Below are 9,244 nucleotides of genomic sequence, written 5' to 3'. Positions count from 1 at the left end.
TTTTACAACGGTTTCTATCAGTTCGTATACATCATGCTGATCACACATTTCCACAGTGACTGAAGACACTGACCGCCTAATCCATTTATTGTGAGTTCAAGTATTGTTTTGGGGTATCTGAAAGTGGAGGGATGAAGTGGAAGTGTGCAGGGCAGTTAACCAAGTGATTTAGGCATCGAAACCATCCTCTGCAATCCAGTTTGCTTTTAGCAATTAATTGCAAACAGAAGAGAAAGAGCTGGGCACATAACACAGAGATTGATGAATTGAAGCTATCCAATTCTACTTTTAGAAATGTAGTGTAAACAGGGATTTTATTTTAAAATTCGAGAATTTCATGTGCATGTCTCTGTGCCCTCTGTGATTCTTTTTTTATTACTGCTTCTATCAATCCATATAGGTCATGCTGATCACAGAGAGACACATTGGCTTAAGACACTGATCTCCTAATCCATGTATTGAGAATTCAAGTGTTGTTTTGGGGTACCTGAAAGTGGAGTGATGAAGTGTAAGTGTGCCTGGCAGTTAACCCAGTGATTTATGGATCGAAACCATCCTCTGCTATTCAGTTTGCTTTTCGCAATGAAGTGCAAACAGAAATATTAAACCATAATTTCATGGGCACGTCTCCGTGACCTCTGTGATTATTTTTTGACTGCTTCTGTCAGTTTGTACAGTTCATGCTGATTACAGAAGCGAAGCGGAAGCGTGATGTCAACTTTAACCACGTGTACGATCGGTTGAAACCACTCTCTGCTATCCAGTGCATTTTAAGCAAGTATCCCAGTGGCCTAATGGATAAGGCACTGGCCTTCTAAGCCAGGGATTGTGGGTTCGAGTCCCATCTGGGGTGGATGAATACAAATTCATATGGAGGAGGAGAGATCTGCAAGCAACACAAAGTTTGATAGATTGAAGCTTTCTGATTCACTTTTAGAAATGAAGTGTAAACAGGGATTTTATTTTAAAATTCGAGAATTTCATGTGCATGTCTCTGTGCCCTCTGTGATTCTTTTTTTATTACTGCTTCTATCAATCCATATAGGTCATGCTGATCACAGAGAGACACATTGGCTTAAGACACTGATCTCCTAATCCATGTATTGAGAATTCAAGTGTTGTTTTGGGGTACCTGAAAGTGGAGTGATGAAGTGTAAGTGTGCCTGGCAGTTAACCCAGTGATTTATGGATCGAAACCATCCTCTGCTATTCAGTTTGCTTTTCGCAATGAAGTGCAAACAGAAATATTAACTTCTTGAAACTCCCCATCCCGGATCCGGGTTTGTGACTAAAGCCTCAGGCTCATTAGCATAACGCAACGTTAACGATTTCTGAAAATCGCAAATAAAATGAAAATAATGCGTCTGCTCTCAAGCTTAGCCTTTTCTTAACAACACTGTCATCTCAGATTTTCAAAATATGCTTTTTAACCATAGAAATTGACTAATTTGTGTAAGAGTATGCAAAGCTAGCATAGCATTTTGAGTAGCATTTAGCACGCAACATTTTCACAAAAACCAGATAACCAAATAAATAAAATCATTTACCTTTGAAGAGCTTCTGATGTTTTCAATGAGGAGACTCTCAGTTACATACCAAATGCGCAGTTTTTCCTGAAAGCGTCTGTGTGTAGGAGAAATCGTTCCGTTTTCTACATTGCGTTTGGCTACCGAAACGAACCGAAAATTCAGTCACCTACAACGTAAAACTTTTTTCCGGATTAACTACATAATATCGACCGAAACATGGCAAACGTTGTTTGGAATCAATCCTCAAGGTGTTTTTTCACATATCTCTTCATTGATTGATATGCAGTTCGTGGAAGCTTGCTTTCCTCTCTGTATCGCATGGAAAAATACTGGCAGGTGACTTTTGCACACCAATTTCGGCGCAGGACACCGGGCGGACACCTGGTAAATGTGGTCTCTTATGGTCAATCTTCCAATGATCTGCCCACAAATACGTCACAATGCTGCAGACACCTTGGGGAAACGACAGAAAGGGTTGACTCACTCCTCTCGCATTCACAGCCATATAAGGAGACAATGGAAAACAGAGCCTCAAAAATCCTTGTCATTTCCTGGATGCCATCTCATCTTGGTTTTGCCTGAAGCTCACGTTCTAGGGCACGCACAGAGAATATCATGGTATTTCTGGACACGTCAGAGTGTTTTCTTTCGAATGGTATCAATTATATGCATAGTCGAGCATCTTTTTGTGACAAAATATCTTGTTTAAAACGGGAACGTTTTTCATCCAAAAATGAAATAGCGCCCCCATAGATGTAAGAGGTTAAACCATAATTTCATGGGCACGTCTCCGTGACCTCTGTGATTATTTTTTGACTGCTTCTGTCAGTTTGTACAGTTCATGCTGATTACAGAAGCGAAGCGGAAGCGTGATGTCAACTTTAACCACGTGTACGATCGGTTGAAACCACTCTCTGCTATCCAGTGCATTTTAAGCAAGTATCCCAGTGGCCTAATGGATAAGGCACTGGCCTTCTAAGCCAGGGATTGTGGGTTCGAGTCCCATCTGGGGTGGATGAATACAAATTCATATGGAGGAGGAGAGATCTGCAAGCAACACAAAGTTTGATAGATTGAAGCTTTCTGATTCACTTTTAGAAATGAAGATTTAACAGGGATAAAAAAGGAGAATTTCATGGGCATGTCTCTGTGCCCTCTGAAATGCATTTTGTTTTTACAACGGTTTCTATCAGTTCGTATACATCATGCTGATCACACATTTCCACAGTGACTGAAGACACTGACCGCCTAATCCATTTATTGTGAGTTCAAGTATTGTTTTGGGGTATCTGAAAGTGGAGGGATGAAGTGGAAGTGTGCAGGGCAGTTAACCAAGTGATTTAGGCATCGAAACCATCCTCTGCAATCCAGTTTGCTTTTAGCAATTAATTGCAAACAGAAGAGAGAAGAGCTGGGCACATAACACAGAGATTGATGAATTGAAGCTATCCAATTCTACTTTTAGAAATGTAGTGTAAACAGGGATTTTATTTTAAAATTCGAGAATTTCATGTGCATGTCTCTGTGCCCTCTGTGATTCTTTTTTTATTACTGCTTCTATCAATCCATATAGGTCATGCTGATCACAGAGAGACACATTGGCTTAAGACACTGATCTCCTAATCCATGTATTGAGAATTCAAGTGTTGTTTTGGGGTACCTGAAAGTGGAGTGATGAAGTGTAAGTGTGCCTGGCAGTTAACCCAGTGATTTATGGATCGAAACCATCCTCTGCTATTCAGTTTGCTTTTCGCAATGAAGTGCAAACAGAAATATTAAACCATAATTTCATGGGCACGTCTCCGTGACCTCTGTGATTATTTTTTGACTGCTTCTGTCAGTTTGTACAGTTCATGCTGATTACAGAAGCGAAGCGGAAGCGTGATGTCAACTTTAACCACGTGTACGATCGGTTGAAACCACTCTCTGCTATCCAGTGCATTTTAAGCAAGTTTCCCAGTGGCCTAATGGATAAGGCACTGGCCTTCTAAGCCAGGGATTGTGGGTTCGAGTCCCATCTGGGGTGGATGAATACAAATTCATATGGAGGAGGAGAGATCTGCAAGCAACACAAAGTTTGATAGATTGAAGCTTTCTGATTCACTTTTAGAAATGAAGTGTAAACAGGGATTTTATTTTAAAATTCGAGAATTTCATGTGCATGTCTCTGTGCCCTCTGTGATTCTTTTTTTATTACTGCTTCTATCAATCCATATAGGTCATGCTGATCACAGAGAGACACATTGGCTTAAGACACTGATCTCCTAATCCATGTATTGAGAATTCAAGTGTTGTTTTGGGGTACCTGAAAGTGGAGTGATGAAGTGTAAGTGTGCCTGGCAGTTAACCCAGTGATTTATGGATCGAAACCATCCTCTGCTATTCAGTTTGCTTTTCGCAATGAAGTGCAAACAGAAATATTAACTTCTTGAAACTCCCCATCCCGGATCCGGGTTTGTGACTAAAGCCTCAGGCTCATTAGCATAACGCAACGTTAACGATTTCTGAAAATCGCAAATAAAATGAAAATAATGCGTCTGCTCTCAAGCTTAGCCTTTTCTTAACAACACTGTCATCTCAGATTTTCAAAATATGCTTTTTAACCATAGAAATTGACTAATTTGTGTAAGAGTATGCAAAGCTAGCATAGCATTTTGAGTAGCATTTAGCACGCAACATTTTCACAAAAACCAGATAACCAAATAAATAAAATCATTTACCTTTGAAGAGCTTCTGATGTTTTCAATGAGGAGACTCTCAGTTACATACCAAATGCGCAGTTTTTCCTGAAAGCGTCTGTGTGTAGGAGAAATCGTTCCGTTTTCTACATTGCGTTTGGCTACCGAAACGAACCGAAAATTCAGTCACCTACAACGTAAAACTTTTTCCGGATTAACTACATAATATCGACCGAAACATGGCAAACGTTGTTTGGAATCAATCCTCAAGGTGTTTTTTCACATATCTCTTCATTGATATGCAGTTCGTGGAAGCTTGCTTTCCTCTCTGTATCGCATGGAAAAATACTGGCAGGTGACTTTTGCACACCAATTTCGGCGCAGGACACCGGGCGGACACCTGGTAAATGTGGTCTCTTATGGTCAATCTTCCAATGATCTGCCCACAAATACGTCACAATGCTGCAGACACCTTGGGGAAACGACAGAAAGGGTTGACTCACTCCTCTCGCATTCACAGCCATATAAGGAGACAATGGAAAACAGAGCCTCAAAAATCCTTGTCATTTCCTGGATGCCATCTCATCTTGGTTTTGCCTGAAGCTCACGTTCTAGGGCACGCACAGAGAATATCATGGTATTTCTGGACACGTCAGAGTGTTTTCTTTCGAATGGTATCAATTATATGCATAGTCGAGCATCTTTTTGTGACAAAATATCTTGTTTAAAACGGGAACGTTTTTCATCCAAAAATGAAATAGCGCCCCCATAGATGTAAGAGGTTAAACCATAATTTCATGGGCACGTCTCCGTGACCTCTGTGATTATTTTTTGACTGCTTCTGTCAGTTTGTACAGTTCATGCTGATTACAGAAGCGAAGCGGAAGCGTGATGTCAACTTTAACCACGTGTACGATCGGTTGAAACCACTCTCTGCTATCCAGTGCATTTTAAGCAAGTATCCCAGTGGCCTAATGGATAAGGCACTGGCCTTCTAAGCCAGGGATTGTGGGTTCGAGTCCCATCTGGGGTGGATGAATACAAATTCATATGGAGGAGGAGAGATCTGCAAGCAACACAAAGTTTGATAGATTGAAGCTTTCTGATTCACTTTTAGAAATGAAGATTTAACAGGGATAAAAAAGGAGAATTTCATGGGCATGTCTCTGTGCCCTCTGAAATGCATTTTGTTTTTACAACGGTTTCTATCAGTTCGTATACATCATGCTGATCACACATTTCCACAGTGACTGAAGACACTGACCGCCTAATCCATTTATTGTGAGTTCAAGTATTGTTTTGGGGTATCTGAAAGTGGAGGGATGAAGTGGAAGTGTGCAGGGCAGTTAACCAAGTGATTTAGGCATCGAAACCATCCTCTGCAATCCAGTTTGCTTTTAGCAATTAATTGCAAACAGAAGAGAGAAGAGCTGGGCACATAACACAGAGATTGATGAATTGAAGCTATCCAATTCTACTTTTAGAAATGTAGTGTAAACAGGGATTTTATTTTAAAATTCGAGAATTTCATGTGCATGTCTCTGTGCCCTCTGTGATTCTTTTTTATTACTGCTTCTATCAATCCATATAGGTCATGCTGATCACAGAGAGACACATTGGCTTAAGACACTGATCTCCTAATCCATGTATTGAGAATTCAAGTGTTGTTTTGGGGTACCTGAAAGTGGAGTGATGAAGTGTAAGTGTGCCTGGCAGTTAACCCAGTGATTTATGGATCGAAACCATCCTCTGCTATTCAGTTTGCTTTTCGCAATGAAGTGCAAACAGAAATATTAAACCATAATTTCATGGGCACGTCTCCGTGACCTCTGTGATTATTTTTTGACTGCTTCTGTCAGTTTGTACAGTTCATGCTGATTACAGAAGCGAAGCGGAAGCGTGATGTCAACTTTAACCACGTGTACGATCGGTTGAAACCACTCTCTGCTATCCAGTGCATTTTAAGCAAGTATCCCAGTGGCCTAATGGATAAGGCACTGGCCTTCTAAGCCAGGGATTGTGGGTTCGAGTCCCATCTGGGGTGGATGAATACAAATTCATATGGAGGAGGAGAGATCTGCAAGCAACACAAAGTTTGATAGATGAAGCTTTCTGATTCACTTTTAGAAATGAAGTGTAAACAGGGATTTTATTTTAAAATTCGAGAATTTCATGTGCATGTCTCTGTGCCCTCTGTGATTCTTTTTTTATTACTGCTTCTATCAATCCATATAGGTCATGCTGATCACAGAGAGACACATTGGCTTAAGACACTGATCTCCTAATCCATGTATTGAGAATTCAAGTGTTGTTTTGGGGTACCTGAAAGTGGAGTGATGAAGTGTAAGTGTGCCTGGCAGTTAACCCAGTGATTTATGGATCGAAACCATCCTCTGCTATTCAGTTTGCTTTTCGCTATGAAGTGCAAACAGAAATATTAACTTCTTGAAACTCCCCATCCCGGATCCGGGTTTGTGACTAAAGCCTCAGGCTCATTAGCATAACGCAACGTTAACGATTTCTGAAAATCGCAAATAAAATGAAAATAATGCGTCTGCTCTCAAGCTTAGCCTTTTCTTAACAACACTGTCATCTCAGATTTTCAAAATATGCTTTTTATCCATAGAAATTGACTAATTTGTGTAAGAGTATGCAAAGCTAGCATAGCATTTTGAGTAGCATTTAGCACGCAACATTTTCACAAAAACCAGATAACCAAATAAATAAAATCATTTACCTTTGAAGAGCTTCTGATGTTTTCAATGAGGAGACTCTCAGTTACATACCAAATGCGCAGTTTTTCCTGAAAGCGTCTGTGTGTAGGAGAAATCGTTCCGTTTTCTACATTGCGTTTGGCTACCGAAACGAACCGAAAATTCAGTCACCTACAACGTAAAACTTTTTCCGGATTAACTACATAATATCGACCGAAACATGGCAAACGTTGTTTGGAATCAATCCTCAAGGTGTTTTTTCACATATCTCTTCATTGATATGCAGTTCGTGGAAGCTTGCTTTCCTCTCTGTATCGCATGGAAAAATACTGGCAGGTGACTTTTGCACACCAATTTCGGCGCAGGACACCGGGCGGACACCTGGTAAATGTGGTCTCTTATGGTCAATCTTCCAATGATCTGCCCACAAATACGTCACAATGCTGCAGACACCTTGGGGAAACGACAGAAAGGGTTGACTCACTCCTCTCGCATTCACAGCCATATAAGGAGACAATGGAAAACAGAGCCTCAAAAATCCTTGTCATTTCCTGGATGCCATCTCATCTTGGTTTTGCCTGAAGCTCACGTTCTAGGGCACGCACAGAGAATATCATGGTATTTCTGGACACGTCAGAGTGTTTTCTTTCGAATGGTATCAATTATATGCATAGTCGAGCATCTTTTTGTGACAAAATATCTTGTTTAAAACGGGAACGTTTTTCATCCAAAAATGAAATAGCGCCCCCATAGATGTAAGAGGTTAAACCATAATTTCATGGGCACGTCTCCGTGACCTCTGTGATTATTTTTTGACTGCTTCTGTCAGTTTGTACAGTTCATGCTGATTACAGAAGCGAAGCGGAAGCGTGATGTCAACTTTAACCACGTGTACGATCGGTTGAAACCACTCTCTGCTATCCAGTGCATTTTAAGCAAGTATCCCAGTGGCCTAATGGATAAGGCACTGGCCTTCTAAGCCAGGGATTGTGGGTTCGAGTCCCATCTGGGGTGGATGAATACAAATTCATATGGAGGAGGAGAGATCTGCAAGCAACACAAAGTTTGATAGATTGAAGCTTTCTGATTCACTTTTAGAAATGAAGATTTAACAGGGATAAAAAAGGAGAATTTCATGGGCATGTCTCTGTGCCCTCTGAAATGCATTTTGTTTTTACAACGGTTTCTATCAGTTCGTATACATCATGCTGATCACACATTTCCACAGTGACTGAAGACACTGACCGCCTAATCCATTTATTGTGAGTTCAAGTATTGTTTTGGGGTATCTGAAAGTGGAGGGATGAAGTGGAAGTGTGCAGGGCAGTTAACCAAGTGATTTAGGCATCGAAACCATCCTCTGCAATCCAGTTTGCTTTTAGCAATTAATTGCAAACAGAAGAGAGAAGAGCTGGGCACATAACACAGAGATTGATGAATTGAAGCTATCCAATTCTACTTTTAGAAATGTAGTGTAAACAGGGATTTTATTTTAAAATTCGAGAATTTCATGTGCATGTCTCTGTGCCCTCTGTGATTCTTTTTTTATTACTGCTTCTATCAATCCATATAGGTCATGCTGATCACAGAGAGACACATTGGCTTAAGACACTGATCTCCTAATCCATGTATTGAGAATTCAAGTGTTGTTTTGGGGTACCTGAAAGTGGAGTGATGAAGTGTAAGTGTGCCTGGCAGTTAACCCAGTGATTTATGGATCGAAACCATCCTCTGCTATTCAGTTTGCTTTTCGCAATGAAGTGCAAACAGAAATATTAAACCATAATTTCATGGGCACGTCTCCGTGACCTCTGTGATTATTTTTTGACTGCTTCTGTCAGTTTGTACAGTTCATGCTGATTACAGAAGCGAAGCGGAAGCGTGATGTCAACTTTAACCACGTGTACGATCGGTTGAAACCACTCTCTGCTATCCAGTGCATTTTAAGCAAGTATCCCAGTGGCCTAATGGATAAGGCACTGGCCTTCTAAGCCAGGGATTGTGGGTTCGAGTCCCATCTGGGGTGGATGAATACAAATTCATATGGAGGAGGAGAGATCTGCAAGCAACACAAAGTTTGATAGATTGAAGCTTTCTGATTCACTTTTAGAAATGAAGTGTAAACAGGGATTTTATTTTAAAATTCGAGAATTTCATGTGCATGTCTCTGTGCCCTCTGTGATTCTTTTTTTATTACTGCTTCTATCAATCCATATAGGTCATGCTGATCACAGAGAGACACATTGGCTTAAGACACTGATCTCCTAATCCATGTATTGAGAATTCAAGTGTTGTTTTGGGGTACCTGAAAGTGGAGTGATGA

General features: G+C 40.6%; 6 non-coding genes across 6 annotated transcripts; all 6 read left to right on the top strand.

Annotated features, from left to right (window-relative positions):
* Positions 1-780: 780 nt before the first annotated feature.
* On the top strand, positions 781-853 carry trnar-ucu (transfer RNA arginine (anticodon UCU)). The gene has a single exon. It is a non-coding gene; the product is annotated as a tRNA-Arg (tRNA).
* A 1,617-nt stretch (positions 854-2,470) lies between these two features.
* trnar-ucu (transfer RNA arginine (anticodon UCU)) lies at positions 2,471-2,543 on the top strand. Its single transcript has one exon. It is a non-coding gene; the product is annotated as a tRNA-Arg (tRNA).
* A 2,624-nt stretch (positions 2,544-5,167) lies between these two features.
* Positions 5,168-5,240, top strand: trnar-ucu (transfer RNA arginine (anticodon UCU)). The gene has a single exon. It is a non-coding gene; the product is annotated as a tRNA-Arg (tRNA).
* A 938-nt stretch (positions 5,241-6,178) lies between these two features.
* trnar-ucu (transfer RNA arginine (anticodon UCU)) lies at positions 6,179-6,251 on the top strand. Its single transcript has one exon. It is a non-coding gene; the product is annotated as a tRNA-Arg (tRNA).
* A 1,611-nt stretch (positions 6,252-7,862) lies between these two features.
* Positions 7,863-7,935, top strand: trnar-ucu (transfer RNA arginine (anticodon UCU)). The gene has a single exon. It is a non-coding gene; the product is annotated as a tRNA-Arg (tRNA).
* A 939-nt stretch (positions 7,936-8,874) lies between these two features.
* On the top strand, positions 8,875-8,947 carry trnar-ucu (transfer RNA arginine (anticodon UCU)). Its single transcript has one exon. It is a non-coding gene; the product is annotated as a tRNA-Arg (tRNA).
* Positions 8,948-9,244: the final 297 nt, after the last annotated feature.

This window comes from Oncorhynchus masou, unplaced genomic scaffold (assembly GCF_036934945.1).
Source record: "Oncorhynchus masou masou isolate Uvic2021 unplaced genomic scaffold, UVic_Omas_1.1 unplaced_scaffold_2926, whole genome shotgun sequence".
Classification (NCBI taxonomy): domain Eukaryota; kingdom Metazoa; phylum Chordata; class Actinopteri; order Salmoniformes; family Salmonidae; genus Oncorhynchus; species Oncorhynchus masou.
The sequence above is the reverse complement of the archived record's forward strand: the minus strand, read 5'-3'. Positions and strand labels throughout refer to the sequence as shown.